General features: G+C 44.4%; 1 protein-coding gene across 3 annotated transcripts in view; it reads right to left on the reverse strand.

The window, feature by feature from the left end:
- The window catches only part of Vsnl1 (visinin like 1), a 113,380-nt gene that overhangs the window by 67,563 nt on the left and 29,098 nt on the right, over positions 1-16,719 (reverse strand). Inside the window, exon 1 of one of the 3 annotated variants that reach the window (XM_050141930.1) lies at positions 679-730. The exons of the other annotated variants lie outside the window; for them this stretch is intronic. The gene's annotated coding sequence lies outside the window, so the exon portion shown is untranslated. Of the gene's footprint in view, positions 1-678; positions 731-16,719 lie in introns of those variants that run through there. 3 annotated transcript variants of the gene reach the window in all.

A 16,719-nucleotide genomic window follows, 5' to 3' on the forward strand; every position in this document is an offset into this window, starting at 1 on the left:
GGAGAGAGGTATCAACCTTTGTTATTGGTTAGAATTTCACCTGACTGAATATATAATGCTGGCTTGGAGAAGGCCCTAGATCAGTGGTTCTCAACCTGTGGGTCACGATACATTTGGGGGTCAAACCACTCTTTCACAGGAGGATCCTAAGACCATCAGAAAACACAGCTATTTACATTAAGATTCATAACAGTAGCAAAAATACAGTTATGAAATAGCAACAAAAATAATTTTATGGTTGGGGGTCACCACAACATGAGGAACTGAATTAAAAATCCACAGCATTTAGGAGGTTGAGAACCACTGCCCAGGATGGAGCCCTTCACATCCTTCAACAGGGACCAGGACATCTCCCTGACACTCAGAAGGGTGTGGTAACTCCTACAAGATCACTCAACCAAAAAAATGCAGAGCTGGGGTTTGAAACGGGGTTTACAAGACCAGGCAGCCTTAGCAGAGATGCGCGAGGGGATGGAAGAGTCTCTGAATGAAAGAGGCTGAGCCAAAGTAGGAGGCTCAGAGAAACCAGAATCACTTTGAAGAAGGGAAAAAAGAGAGATGGATCATGTGCTGGACTGACTGACTTGTTAAAGATTTAACCCAAATCACACTTGGTAGAGATGTCTGAATTAGTCAGGAGAAATAGTTAAAAGTTACGAGAAAGCACACCCCAAATACCTGTAGAAATTCAGCTGCGTTATCAGTTTAAGATGAAGTGGCTTCTCCGTGGATCATTTACAACGCCTTAAGCTGTTCTCACTGGCTGGGGGAAGATGAATGTCTCCCTTCCATACAAGGGGCATTGTCAGGGCTGTGAGTCATAATTCTGGAGAACCAAGTGCATAACTTCATGCTTTTTGGTTACAGTCACGGTCTATGCCATTGCTCAGGTGTGCCCAGAGTAGGCAGAGCATGCTTAACATCCTGTTATGGCCTGCTCCAGGGATTGTGCCACCGTTTCCTGCCCCAGCAGCCCAGGCCTCACCAGGCTCTCCACCTTCTTCACTCCCCAGGTTCTATCCTAACCTCCCACAGGACATAGCTGCATAAGTTAAGTTTTGAGCCACCAACCTTACCACTGGATCTGCCCCTTCAAACATCAACACTGCCCCCTTGTTCCCAGGACACAGCCCCATCTCCTGAACATGGCCCACGCTTGGCTGCTTACAAAGTAAGCTCACTGTCTTCCACTCTGTCGTTTCCCTCCATATGGTAACAATGAGTTGTTAGAGGTTTCAGACTGTGCATGTTGTGCAGACTTGCAAGTTCCCTAGAACGATGTCCCCCTTTGTTGTCTCAGACAATTCCTTCCTTTTCCTTTAAGTAACCTCAGCTCACACCCACCTCTTCTCTGAGACTTTCATGGTGGAGTGATCCTCCATTCTAAGACTCTCCCTTCTCTTGGTAAAACTTCCATGATTATTTTGTTACTAGATTTCCTTCCTTCCTTCCTTCCTTCCTTCCTTCCTTCCTTCCTTCCTTCCTTCCTTCCTTCCTTCCTTCCTTCCTGTCTGCCTGTCTGTCTTTCCTTTTTTGAGAGTAATGGAGGGAGAAGGACACAGAGAGAGAGAGAGACAGAGAGAGAGACAGAGACAGAGAGATACAGGGATGAGGGATGGCTGTCTGCATCGTTGGCAATTCCTATTAGGTGTTCAACAAACACATTTGGAGGGAATGAGCAGGAAGGCAGACTCACATAGTTGATACACATTTTTCCCAGAGAAATCAGTCTCATTATCTCGATATGAAGAGAGTTGATGGATGCATAAGTCTGAGATACAAGCCCACAAGTGGCAGAAATGTTTTGCTTAACTATGCGGAAAACAGCCTGCCCTGCTAAAGACGGGTTTCCTGTCTGTTCTCTTCCATTGCTTCTGAATACCTTAATGGCAGAGTCTACGACTTTTACCTCCGTATACATAAAGGCTGATGGAAAGATGGTATGTGGTGGGGGTTTTAAATGAATGGGTATGCATGGCTTGATGCTTCCAGCTCCCAGATCTTTCATTCTGGGCTACAGTGGTATGAGCCAAGTAGTCATTCTTATTTCGGAGCCAGAATGGCAGAAAGGAAAAAAAATGACAAGACTTATAGTATTCTCCAGCAGAGTTCCCATGACGTTCAGTGAGGGGAGGAATGTTCCCTCTGTCCCCAGCTTACTCTGTGATCCTGGGAGAACTTGGTTTCTCCACTTCAAAAGAGAACAACAAGTTGGGTCAAGTGATCTCTGAGGCTCGGCTAAGCTCCACCACTGTCTGATTGGCTGCACACAGTTTTCGAACTATGGAAGCGTGAGTCACAGACTTCAGGCCGGCTTGTGTCAGCACACGTCCGCTCTGTATTTTTACCTGAGAATCTGTCAGCACTTGAGCATTTTTGTTACCCAAGAAGGGAGGGGGACAGAAACTATGCTTTATTTTTAAGCTGGTGTTCTGGGCAAGAAGGGAAAAGCCAACCCCCACCCATGACCGAATGAACTCCTTGATGCCCGAGACGTGGAAGAGAAGGTCAGGACCAAGTAAAAAAGGAACAGGTTGGGGTCCTCCATGGGCACAAGATCTCAGAGAGGATGGAGCCCTGGAACAGATAGCTCAGATCACTTCATTGCAAAGAGTACTCCGACAGACGGGGAACTTGTATAGTATCTTAGTGTACAAAAGGCTTTTGTGTAACAGCCTTCACCCATGTAACAACACTGTCAGAAGGCAATCATCATAACTCCCTTTTTATTGCTAGTGCTTTGCAGGGCAGAGAGAGTAAGCGATTCGCCCTAGCTCCATTAGCAAGGAAAGGCTTGGTAAGGCCTGACCATAGACCTCTCATACCCCTTCGCTTATTGACACAGGCCACCATCTTCTCCTGCCTGGAGGCAGCAACTATCATTGGTGGTCCTGACATAAGGTTTGTTTATTTCCTATCCACATCCTGCCTTGTCCAGAAGAGAATGAACAGAATAGGTCATTGGGGACAACTGGGGACAGCCAGGACACTCTTGTAGGAAAGAAAGTCTTTCCCCACACCTGCGAGCACCTATGTACATCTTTTCTCAATAGCCCCTGTAGGGCAATTGTGTGTGTGTGTTGTGTTCTATACAGCTTCCCTGTATAACTCAGTCCTCCCCCCCAGTTCTAATAGGCATACAGAGTCTCACAGTCAGCCACTCCCAGGTAATCTGGCAATTGGCCTGCTTGAATCTTAATAAGTTTCATCTGGAGCCCGGGTGGCTGAGATGGAGCAGGCAAGTCACATGTGCACAAGTACAATGGGAAACAGGCCTGGACACCAGCCCAGCCCAGCAGAAGAAAGGACTTTGGGGCACAGGTTTCAAACCTCTGGAATGCACACAACACTCACTAGGGTGGAAGATGGCTTGGCCGGGAGCCAGACTGATTCTAGTGTTGAATTACCAGGTCAGACTCTGACAAATTAGCTCTTAGCTCCAGCTCTTGGCTTCTTGTCTGTACACAGAGATAACTGGAAGGAGCTGGTCTTGTTCATGCATCAGTTGCTGGCTGGCATTGCCTTTTGTTCTTGCCACCTGCTTAAACCTTGCTGATCCTGCAAGGTTCTGTTCATTCCTGCCTTCATCTGCGTGTGGTTTTCAGCCCTCCCACTCTTGTATTTAATACCCGTTTCCCGCCTATGATGATGAGAGGCATTATAAACAGGGGCAGACGGAGATCCCAGAGCAACTCAGTGTGACAGGAATTGCTAAGCAAATTCTGGGGGAAAGGGTCTGCCTTGGGTATGGTGGATATAAATGGAAAGCAGTTCCGGCATTGGAGGGCTCACAAGACATACATTCTTCTTAAATACAAAGAATGATGAAATGATGTTCAGAGAAGAGAACTAGTGCCGGGAGACAGACGAGGAGATAAAATCCCATAAGTCTGTCAACTTTATCTGTGACTAATTCCCAGATAGAAACTCCTCTAAACCTGCTGGAACACATGGCTACCTTGGTGGGACCCTTTCTCTTTAGAGGGAAGGCTGCAACTTGCAAGCCAGATGGGAACAATGGTAAGTGAACTGTGGGGTACCAACGCATGCCATGAAAAGGTGAGAGTGCCCAGGGCAGCATACAGGTGACCCAAGTTTCCTCTGAACCCCCACTCTCCCTCCTGGTATCTCTGATATAGGTTCTTGATTCTTGTACTGGGGACTAGTGTGAAGAATTCAGAAACCATATAGTTCAGAGAGCCCAGAGCATGGGAGAGCTGCTTCCAGGCACTTGTAGTCCAAGCCTTCTGGGTTTAGGGCTAGAGGATTTGACACTCAAGAAAGTGACAGATTCTCTTAGATCACAGAGGCAGCTGCTCACTGAACTGTGGTGAGAAGCCTGGGATACTGAGCCAGCTGGTGTCCCACCCCTGACCCTTGCAGTATCTTGTCCCTAAGCCAAAGGCTCAAAGGCTATAATAGCCAAGCATGTTTATCTCTGTATAACATACAAAGAGGTTCAAATGTGCTTCCTACCCGCATCGCCATTCCCCCAGAGTCCTGTCAACAAATGCTTCTGGGTTGCTAATATCTAGAACCTATTAACCTTGAAAACTCGGAATCATAGCTGCCCAGAACACTGAATAGTGGTTTCCTTTTTAATATAGACAATTACTTGAGATCTAGAGAATTTCTACTCCATTTTTTTTTTCTTCCTCCAAGAGCCAAGTACTCGCAAGGCCCCAGCAGTATGTCTCAGGGGACAGCCAGGGTGCTGATGGCAGGCTGGCATTTCAGCGCTGTCTTCAGGGGAGAGAAGTCCTTTCTCCTAGTATTCTCTGATGCCATCGCTGCCTCCAACCTGAACCTCGTGGGATTACAGCTGAGGTTCTGGACCACGAGCTTGAAATAGGCGGTGGGGCTCAGGCTCCATCCTCAGGGATTCAAGATAAAAAGCAAAAGTACATGATTTGATCTATAATAAATGAGGAAAACATCCTTTGACGGCAGTGGCAGCGGTGCTGTTAGGGCAAGGGACAAGAGAATCTGTTCAGGAAAGTGTAATGAACACAAGAAGGTGAAAGCCCCAGGGATCAATCATCAAACTGCTTTGTTTTCTAGCTGGAGACCTGGGGAGGTCAGGGCACTTATGCCGGAGAACACAGGGAGCTAGTCACAGAGCCCAGCGGTGCCCTCAGCAAGGGGCTTGTTTGTACACTGCCACTGTGGCCAAGCCTATGATCCTGGGGCCTTGAGGTGGACTGCAGGCCCCTACAGAACTGGAAAGAGTGCCTGAGAGCTCAGAGCATGAAGAGAAGCCCTCCGGACTAGGACTGCCTCACCACTCTCTACCAGCTTCCTGTCTGAGCTGTCCCCGTGTAGGATACAGGCTGAGAACCTGAAGGGGCTCTGGAACTTTGGAAGGATGGCCTACCCCAGACTTCAGGCTGGGAGCTCCCAGTAGGCTTTCTGGATTTCCCAAGAGTACTCATGAGGTCGCTTCAAAGGACCCTGATTACAGATCAGCCACTACCATGTCATCTTCCAATGTTTATAAGACATAGTGAACATTTCTTAATGATCTGAGAAGTGTAATTTAGACCAAAACCATAGTTGGTACCTCAGTGTTTGTCCATAATCTTGGAAATGTTTCCTCTCCATTTTTGCCACCTATTTTGTTGGTTTCTCTTCCTTTCTACCTGGACTCAACAACTCCCTCACCATCAGTTGGATTGAGCAGGAGCGGGGCAGGAAGAATGTGCTATATTCAGGTGTGGGCTAGAATCAAACTTCTGATAAATATAAATAGGTGTATTTTGAAGACTTACTTTAGTCAGTGGGGCCTGGGAACCCTTTTATCTCAAAAGGAAAGATGGTACTACCTCGTGGGGCCGTTACAGGATAAACGAGACAGCATATTCTGCTTTTTCCAATAACACCTTCCAAGAAGCAGGTATTCAGCCATAATACCTATTATCAACCCCAGCACAGGCCCAGCACCCAGGCTGGTCTAGAATATGGAGACTTGGATGCTTTGAGGAAGAGAAGAGATATCTAGGAATCACTCTAGAGGGCCTCTCTTGGTTCACATTGCAAGGAAGTACTCAAATCTTGGGGCAAGGGAATTCAAAGATGCTCTGTTGACTCTGTATCGTGGTTGGAATACAAAATATCCCCCATAGGCTAATGCATTTGAACATGTACTCTCCTGCTGGTGGTGTTATTTTGTGAGGTGGTGGAATCTTAAGAACTACAGTCTAGTTAGCAGAAACGGGTACTGGGAGCAAGTGTTGAAGGTGTTATGGTTCTGGCCTGAACTGCATCCTGATTGGCTCAAATAGAACAAGTCACTCCACAGACTCCTGTCATCATGCCTTCCTTACCATGATGGATGAGTCACACTCTCTGAGTTGTGAGCCAGAATATAACCTTTCTCCCTTAACTTGCTTCTGACAGGCTTTCTGTCACAGTGAACATTCTGGTTAGCTTTAATTGCCATCTTGTCACAACCTATAATCACCCGGGAAGAAATTTCCACGACGAGTTTTCTAGATCAGGGTGGCTTGTGGGGATGTGTGCGTGTGTGCATGCATGTGTGTGTGTGTGTGTGTGTGTGTGTGTGTGTGTGTGTGTGTGTTTTGTTTTGATTGTTAAGTGATGTGGGAAGACCCAGCCTATTGTGGGTGGCACCATTCCCTAGGCTTCTGAACAGTATGCGAGGGGAAAACTAGCTGAGAGCAATCAAGTAGGGAAGGATCTACGTGTTTATTCTCAACCTGCTCTTGACCTTGGGTGTTAGACTTTACATGCCGCCTTGACTTCCCTGAAATAATGACCAGTAACCTGGAATTTCACGTCAAACAAACCTTGTCCCCCCTAAGTTGCTTTTTGTTAGGGTGTTTCTAACACTAGAAAAGAAACCAAGACAATGATATAGATGGAAATAATGCATCCTCCTTCCTTCAAATAAAAAGTATTTTACATATGACTGGGCAGAGCAGGGTCACGTGAGGATCCCACAGCCCAGGTGAAGCCTCAGCTGTGAAGGAGTGAAGGAGATCTCCATCCAGTCTTTGGCTCAACCACTGGACAGACGTGTGAGTAGATTCATAGCGGTGACCTTTCCTCTGGAACTGATTCAAGCAGCCACCCACTTTTCGGCAACCTGCACCTTCTTTTTATTTCCCTGTGTATCAAACCATTCTGTGTGTTTCTGAGGCCCGGCTTCTGTGAAAAAAAAGTGAGCCTTCGTTGGCATCATCAGAGCCTCGCTTGGTTCTGTGAGGTAACAGAGAACATAGGATTCATTAACAAACCCAGCCTTCTGCCCAGCAGATTGTGTTCTGGGCTGTGCTGCCAAGACCCAGTGGGAAGGGACCATGGCCCTTATCTCAGAGCAGCAGGGAGCTGCTGAGAGAGGTGTAGACCAGCAGACTGTCCCTTGACACCAGCACATTCCCGGCATGGTGCTAGGAAGTTGCTATCCTCTCATTGCTCTCCGAATGAGCCTCGGTCTTATGGGAGGGGCCAGTGACATGTTCACATGACTTGATAGTAGCTTCATCTCAACCCCCCTCGTATTTAAAATCTCAAGCCACGGTAAATCCCCTTTTGAGAGATGTTTGGACTCACCATGCTTTTGAGATGTTGTCTCTACAGCAGTCCTAAACATGTGCATTAAATCATGTAGCCAGTCATGTTGTCTATTTCATTTGTTAGTGTGTCTGTGCATGTGCACGTGCGTGTGTGTATATGTGTGTATGTGTGTGTGTGTGTGTATGTGCATGTGTGTGTGTACTCTCAAGGAAGTTGTGTCTTTATTTCCATTATGTGGGTTCTGGGGATCAAACTTAGGTTATCCAGCTTGGTGACAAGCTCCTCTACCTCTGAGCCATCTGGCTATGAAACACTGCCTTCTGTAGGCTAGATTGCCCTTGAATTTCTGGGTGATCCTTGTGCCTCTAGTCCCTAAGTGCTGGCATTAGAGGTGTAAATCAGCATGTCTGGTTGTCTGCATCTTAAATACAGATAATTTTCAAATTCTCATTTAAAGAAGGCTTTTTGTAAGTAACATGTCATACTGGGAAGAAATGGGATGTTGAAATCAAACAATCTTTGTTTCGTTCTTTCTCTCTTTCTTTTTCATTCCTTCATTTGTTTGTGAGACAGGGTGTTAGGTAGCCCAGACTGGCTTTGAACCTGTAGGTAACTGAGGATAACCTTGAACTGCTTCCATCCTCATGCATCCATCTCCTAAATGCTAAAATTTCAAGCACGTGACACCACGTCTCATGTACCACAGAGCTGAGGATGGAACCCAGACTGGTGAGAGTACAAGACGTCCATACGATCGACACAAACATAAGTTGTGTCTGATGTCCCCCAAAAAAGGATCATAGGAGAGAAGACATCACAATAACCCAGCAAGCTGGGAAAGCACTTGACACGGCAGCAGGTGCTTTACTTTCTATCCACACGTACTTGCACAGCTTGCACACACAGGGAGTTCAAGCACTCTCTAATTTACATGAAAGTCTTAACAGTGGTTGTGACTGTGGACCATGCAAATGCTAGTATTTCACTCTCTCCTGTATCTCTTTGGGTGCATTTAACACTAGTATTCAGAAAAGAAAAATACCTAACTCCTATTTCACCAAACAAAGAGAAGTTTGGGCAATCTTGAGATCTTGAGGTGAGAGCCGCTCCATTGCTCTTCCTCGGCCTTTGCCATTTTTAAACAATTCGCGACATTGCTACAGGTTTCACCGGCAACCACAGACCTTCAGCTCTGACACCCTCGGTTAGTTGAGTGAAATGAATGTGTACATGGACATACAGGAGAACCCAAGCAAACTCCTCAACAGCCCAGATATGCTGTAATACAGAGAAACCATGCTGGATCAGGGTCTACCTGACTGGGTCAGGGACTGCCAGGTTAGTCACCTCTCCGAGGCTTTGCTTTGCCATCTCTGACCGACGATGCTATCAGACTGGTGAATTAGCACCAGGTTTAAAGTTTTACATGTTGGCAAGAAATAAGCGAGGAAAGAAAGAGATGGCAAATGCCATAGTAAAGGCCCAAGTACCACAGGATTCTGTTCATAGCAATTGGAATTCTAAGAGAAAATTCAAAGGCGGGGACAGACTACATCTGGGTGACAAAGGCTAGGCCTAGGGTTGCCTGTTGCGGTACTGCGAAACATCTGTTTGCTGGACAAATGGAAGCTGCAAGGCAGCTCTGGAAACTACCTACTCAGGGGCAGCATCATCTGCTCTTCTTGCAGGGAACTAAAAATGATTTGTCTGAAAGTGAAGACCAGCCTTTGGGGAACCCCACTGAACTCTGTTCTTGGACCTTCTGTGATTTGACAGCTTTGTGGGGCTCAACTTCCTCTGAAGCCTCAGGGCCAAGCTTTAATCTCTTGGTTTGCTTCCGTGTTGTCGTTTTGCAACAGTGACCAAAACCTAGCATGGGAGGAAAGGGTTGATGGTTTGCCTCGCTCACAATCCCATGTTACAGTCTATCCTGAAGGGAAGTCAGGGCAGGGAACTCAGCAGAAACTGAAGGAGAGACCGTGCAGGGGTGCTGTATAGACTTGCTCCCTATGGCTTGCTCAGCCTGCTTTCTTATAGAACCCAGTACCACCTGTCCAGGCATGGCACAGCCCACAGTGGACTGGGTCCTCTCACATAGAACATTGATAAAGAGAATTACCCCCACAGACTTCTCCACAGGCCAATCTGGTAGAGGCCCTTCCCCACTTGGGGTTCCTTCTTCCCAGATGACACTAGCTTATGTCAAATTGCCAAAACCCTCGCCAGCACATAGTTCTAACCTCGCCAGTTTGTTTGCCTGAGTTTTCCAGGTCCTCTTGTACACAGTCCTATAAAAAAGAATAAACTGCTGTCTTTTCTAATGAGCCTGGTCATCATAAGAAACCATCTGTGGATGCTGTTTATAAACAGACAACTGTTCCTAGCTCCTAACTTGGTATATTTGTCATGATACGTGAGCTGTAAAGAAAGCGATGGGCATTTTTAGGCAGGGACAAAGAAAGGGAGTGAATTTCAGATCCCTAGCAGGATGGAGTAGGCTATCTGTTGCTGAGCAGCTAATAGAGGGTTCAAGAAAGGAAACCAAAGGAAAGGATGCCACGTGGTAGGAGTGACATCCCCAAGGGCCCCCTCTTAGAGCTTCAGGAGATGGAACCAGGCATATCCCCAAGGCTGTCAGAGAGTTGCTGATCCTCTTTGATGTGTGGCCAGCTCGGAATCAGGCTCACCTTGTCCTTGCTGGGTCTTTGTGAAGTACCGAGCAAGGCTGGGATAAAGCACTACATGATGGCACATCAAAAATATTTTGGCTGAAAAGAGATAATGCCAAGGCTAGGAGGGCTAAAATTAGACCTTCCGGTTGTGTTTGACTTGGCAGTCTTGTGTGCAGGCTGCTAATACGGCACCCGCCCTCCCAGCCTTGGGCCTTCTGAGAGCACAGGTAACAGGTGTTGAAGGGGTGCTGTTCCTTGGTACCCTGTGGGGATGACAAATGCTTCTGGGCCTGTCACTGTCAGTTGGATCAGAATGCTGAGCAATATGTAGCTTGCTTTCTTTCTTTCTTTCTTTCTTTCTTTCTTTCTTTCTTTCTTTCTTTCTTTCTTTCTTTCTTTCTTTCATTTTGAGACAGGTTTCTCTGTAGCGTTGGAGCCTGTTCTAGAACTAGTTCTTGTAGACCAGGCTGGCCTCGAAGTTTTTTTTTTTTTACAAAGGTAGTTTACAAATTAAGATAATGTTATGTCATTTTGTCTCGTTAATCTAATGTCCTTCCATGCTGAAACCACAAGGGAGCCTCCAGACAAGCACAGAGTGTATCTGAGCCTAACAGGTGTTTTTCTGAGGGGGGGGGTCTACCTGTGTAACCTCTGCAGAATCCAGGGGGCTTGGTGATCCCTGCCTTGCATCGTACTGTGGAGTGGTGTTTTTTTTTTTTTTTTCCACAGAGGAGCCAGGCCTCATGTCACATGGAGAAGGCATGATTGTTGGCTGGGGCTTCAGGGAAAGTTGCCGAGTCTTTCTCGTCATATTCATTCAACAGGAGGTTGCGCATATTAATATATACACATATGAATAAGCACCTTGAACTGCAGAATGAAGCGGTAAATCAATATGCCTGATGTGTTAGCAGTAATGAAAGCAGTTTACAGTGCTGAGCTCTTACAGGGCGCTCATGGATTGTTTGTCAATAACATGTGTATGTGGTTTAAGTATATTCGCATGCTTCTGTGAACACTTATGTGTGGGCAGCTATCCTGAATAGTTTTATATCAAGTTGACACAAGCTAGAATCATTTGAGAGAAGGGAACCCCAAGTAAAATGCCTCCATGAGATGATATTATAGGAAGGCCTGTAGAGCATTTTCTTAATTAGTGATTGATAAGGGAAGGCCCATCCCATAGTGGTCCTGGGTTCTCTAAGAAAATAAGCTGAACAAGCCATGGGGAGTAATCCAGTAAGCAGCACCCTGTATGGCCTCTGTGTCAGCTCCTGCCTCCAGATTCCTGCCCTGTTTGAGTTCCTGTCCTGATTTCCTTCAAGGATGAACGAGTAAGCCAAATAAACCCTTTACTCCCAGCTTGGGTTTGGCATGGTGTTCTAACACAGCTATAGAAATTCTAACTAAGATAGTAGGTATGTAGGTATATGTGTATATGAATGAAGTGGCCAGAGGATGTGACTGTCTTATTGTTGGAGAAAATCTCTCTCACTTAACCTGGAGTTCACCACTGCGGCTAGGCTGGATGGCCTGTGGGCCCCAAGGATCCTTCTGTTTCTGCTGCCTCAGCTCAGCGACTACAGACAGATGAACCATGCTTGGCTTCTTATGCACATGCTGGGGATGCTCATGCTTGTCTGCCAAGCACGCTATCAATTGAACTGCCTCTTTGGTCCGTCCCCTTCCAATAGTTTGATGATATAGTTGACATAAGTGTGTGTGTCGGGGGGTGGGAGTGAGGAAGCTCACTTACCCTAGGTTACACAGCAAGAAAACAGAAGGTCTGAAATCCAAGCCTGACAGGTAACAGCAAACAGGGTTAGAAATGTTGCCTATTTAAAGGAGGCAGGAAACAATACATTCTAGAATAGAAGCTACAGTTTTAGTGTAATAGCTCATAGCTCTTTCCCCTAGGTGCTGTTCTTTCTATGGACCTGTTTCTCCATATGAAGAGGCTTCAAAGGCACCCAGAGACTCAAACCCTTAACTCCCTTTGCCTGATTCCAGTCTTTAATAGAGGGGGGATGGGTTTGGATACTAAACATAAAAGCAACAATTCAAAGGGCAAGGAGTGTTCAGCTTACAGAAGCAAAGACGCTGCAGAGGGAATATGAGCTCCCCTCAACTAAATGCGGGACTTACTGGCACAAAAAATAGCCGTATAGATCAGCATAACAGGATGGAGAGTCTAGAAATAGATGCAGCTATGCATAATTACTTAATATAAGATCAAGGAAGCTTTTTAGAACGGGGGGGGGGAGGAAACACATTTTGTAAGTGACCTCATCATCCCTTGAGAGCAAATTTGATGAAAAAAGTAAGTGAACCACACTGTATGTTCTATATTTAAAAATCATTAACATTTGGATAAAAATGTTACAAGTTATAGAATTAAATTTTAATACGAAGTCAAGAGAAACTATTAGAAATTGAAAAGGAGAATATATCCACAGCTTTGTGTTTACACATTTGTATATAAACCATATACAAGTTATTAAGGAAACCACCAAGATCAGGAAAAACAAATGACTGACCGCAAACGGGTAAATCAGAAGAGTAAACACAAATAGTAAACAATCTGTGAGAAGCGTGTTTGAGTTGTTTCTTATTCAATGTAAATGTGATGGTGGCACCTCCCACCTGCCAAGGCTGAGACCAATAGGCATACGAACATGAAACTTCTAAGTTTCGTGAGTCTAAAAAAAAGAAGAGAGAGAGAGAGAGAGAGAGAGAGAGAGAGAGAGCGGTATGTAAATAGCAGTGTAGAGAAATATATGTGATATAAACATTTTGTAAGGACCAAAAAAGCTTAAAAAAAGTGGGCAATCTGGGTGAACTGCATGGGCAGAAGGTAAAAGTAAAAGATGAAATATGAACAACAAAATGTTCTGCTACAGATAAAAAAGATGGTTAAATTATATGTTGTTTGAGCCCCCTAGAAAATGCTAGAAACCATAAAACATCAAGTTCTTTTGATCCCATGTGCACGAGTGTGTGTATGTGTGTGTAGAGAGAAAGTGTGTTGTATATGCATGTGTATGTATGCTCATCTGTGTAGATATGTCTGCTTTGTATGTGTATATGGAGGCCAGAGGTTGACTCTGGCTGTCTTCCTGTATCACACCCTTCCTTGTTTCTTGAGATGGGGGTCTCTCACTGAACGTAGAGCTTCATGCTTTCCCTAGGCACCCACCAGTTTCTACCCACCTCACCGTCTGTACACCGGGCTATAGGCATGTGATAAGTAAGCGCTTTACCTATGGGAACATTTCTTCAGGCCCTAGAGAAGGTTATTTTAAAGAAATAACCCTGGGAGAAAAAGTTATAGACAGGGCTATGTTTATCTCAACTTCATCTGATAACGGTAAGAATGCTAGAACTCTAACTGCGCCCTATTAGGGAAACGAGTGGTAAATTGTAGAATGTTATCTCCATGGAATAAAAAATATGAATGCAATGTTGAAACACAGCAATTGCTTATGATACGCTAAGTGGAAGAAGATAAACACAAGATTAAAGTGCTCTGTAATTACTACGTTTACTACAAAGCAAAGTCAATTGTTTTCTTCTTCTTTTTTTTTTTTTTTTTCTTGGTGGGTAAAAAGTGTGAAGGATGTGCAGAAACCATGCAATGGAGGAGAAGAGAGAATGAGAATAAAGTGTTTATTTCTGGCGCACGCCAATGATTCAACAAGGGAGAGAGACATAATAGGCAAGGCAATTAGTTGCGAGCTTCGAGAGTGACGAATGCATTCTCATAGCACAGAGGGCTCTGTGCTAACAGAAGAGTACTGCATGGTGTAAAGCCTCCTATAGGCTACCTTATTAACTTATATTTGAATGAGAGAACCTGAAAGGCTCTCTGTAAAATATAATGCATGTTCTCTGTTAGGCAGCTGAGAAGCTTGGCCTGTAGAAAGAGTAAGGAAAATTGCACATTAGAAACAGACTGCACATAGAACTCAACCATGTGTTTTCCTTCCAGGTTTCAGGTTCTTTCCATAAGTTTCTATAATGCCTATAGTGATGGGCCCTTCACAGGACCCAGATGGAGGTGGTCCCAGTTAGTGATTGTTTGTTTGCTCATGGTTTCAGGGCTGTGAGTTCTTTTTCTCCCCTCTCAGCCTGGGAGGTGACTACTCTTCAGAGTATCGTTTATTCCTTTAGTTGACTAAATCAAGCTGCTTTGCATTTAACCCTTTCTTTCAAAATGTTTATGGCTTCATTGAGTGAAATAGTAGAGTGTTAAAAACCTTCTTTCCTACATCCAGCACAAAGATCAGCTGTTGCAACAGGAGAAACGAATGGCTTCAAGAAAAGTAATCAGATGAGGATCCATGGATCTCTGGGACTGAGAAGAGAGAGAGTCCAGGAAGCACTTCTCCTTGTTCTGCCTAGTGAATAAATACTTTTAGGGAAAGACAGTTGCATATGATATAATCATACTTTGGACAATAATGAGGGTCCCATTTGATTAAAATGGAGTTAAAATTTTCCAATGATATTGGGGTGCATGGCTTGAACTTTCAAAGAGACAATAAAGAAGTTAAGTTAAAAAAAGAAATTTTCCAATGATCTAGTGACAATCATCTAATTATATAATGTAGCTCAAAACACCATGCACAAACCAGGAGTGAGGGGTGCATGCTTGCAGTCCTGGTGACTTGGGAGGTAGATGAAGGAGGATTAGGAGTTCAAAGCCTTCCTTTGCTACAATGAAGTTTGAGGCCAGCTAGGCTACGTGAAATCCTGTCTCAGAAAATCAAAAGAATAAAACCACTTTCACTAAGTGGTCATGCTGTCCAATTGTCTTCTAAATAGTATGCTTATACTTGTAGACTTCGGAGCCCTTGGCCTTGGACAGAGAAGTTTCTGCAGAGGGTAGCAGTCATTGGAGAGATGTGTGACTGCTCAGAGTCTGAGAATAAGAGACCGACTGCTCAATGCCAAAGGGGACATCTGTATTAACGTCACCATCACTAAGGATCAGGGGATAGCACTGAAGACGACAGAAGAATGTAAGAGCCCAGGGATGTGGAGAATACTGTGTGGTCTGTTGTCTGGATACAACAGAGCTATTTCACTCATAAAAGTCACAGCATCTATGGCTACCTGTCAAGATCACACTAGCCACAATTCTAGCATATATGGGATAGATGATCTCCAGGCCCTAACCTTTATTGAGGACCTATTGGCAGTTGTTAGGGGCTGGGAGAGGAAACATTTTTCTTCATGGCCATGGCCAATGCTATCGTTTATTTTATTTTATTTTATTTTATTTTATTTTATTTTGTCTTCTAGTGGATTCCCAGCTTCACCCCACTCTCTTCCCCAAAGACATATGGGCAGTACTAATTGGACTGAGTGAGCACAAAAAATAAAAAAATAAAAAAAAGGCATGAAGTTTGGAGGGAGTATATTGGAAACAGTTAAAAGATCAGTTGGACTGGCAGAGGGATGGGAGAAAGTAATGGTGTGAAAATGAGCCAAATACACCAAATTCATGCATGAAATTGTAGAATGATAACAATGACAATAATGAATGTGTTATATCAAGGTGCTACAGCCTCATCTAGCTCATATTTACTGTGTTTCTTAATTGTACCAAGAGGTCAAGTCGAGCATTGACCTGTGTCATGTCTGATTGCGTAACTGCACTCCAGGATCCGTGCCCAGTGATGAAACCGCCTAAGGATGCAGTTCTCAGGTTGTATCCCTGTCGATAAATGACGGATGTTTATGCTCATAAAATTTTGTGGTCTATATTTGGTTGCTCTTTTGGAAGGACTAATGTTAATGTGTCTAAAGAATTTTCAGCTAGAAAATCAGTTTAAATTTGAACAAGGGAAATGAAGACAAGAATAAAATGGGGGATTCATGTAAGAAAGTGCAGTTTTAAGCATGGGGTGGCAGTCTCCTCTCAAACCCTGGTTCAGGAAGCTGTGCTTCATGGGTGAACATAGTGGTATCCTCTATCCCTTTGATTCTCCGTCATTTCAGACACTATCTTTTGTGACCAACCCTAATTAGTCTTCTTTCCTCCTCAGATTTGGTGTTGACCTTGCTACTATGGAGACTTCCAGAATGAGCATCCAACCATTTCAGGCATTTGAGGGCTCCTTTGTGAGATTCACAGGAGCTGCTATGACCCCCATGTATTTTCTCCCAACCTCATCCTGTGGCTGGGAGGACTGAAGGTTATGGGTTTTCTACAGTTGTTCATAGGGCAAAGGGAAATTTTATTAACTGAACTTTGTTGACTTTTCTACCAAACTCTATTAATCTTATATCTTTCATTTACATCTTTTTGATCTGTTTATTATCTATCTATCTATCTATCTATCTATCTATCTATCTATCTATCTATCTATCTATCATCTATCTATCTATTTATCTATCATTTATCTATCATCTATCTATCTATCTATCTATCTATCTATCTATCTATCTATATCTATCATGTATCTATCTGTCATCTCTCTATCATCTATCTATCTATCTATCTATC

This window comes from Alexandromys fortis, unplaced genomic scaffold (genome assembly GCF_014885135.2).
Source record: "Alexandromys fortis isolate MF-2015 unplaced genomic scaffold, M_Fortis_MF-2015_v1.1 scaffold_30, whole genome shotgun sequence".
Lineage (NCBI taxonomy): Eukaryota > Metazoa > Chordata > Mammalia > Rodentia > Cricetidae > Alexandromys > Alexandromys fortis.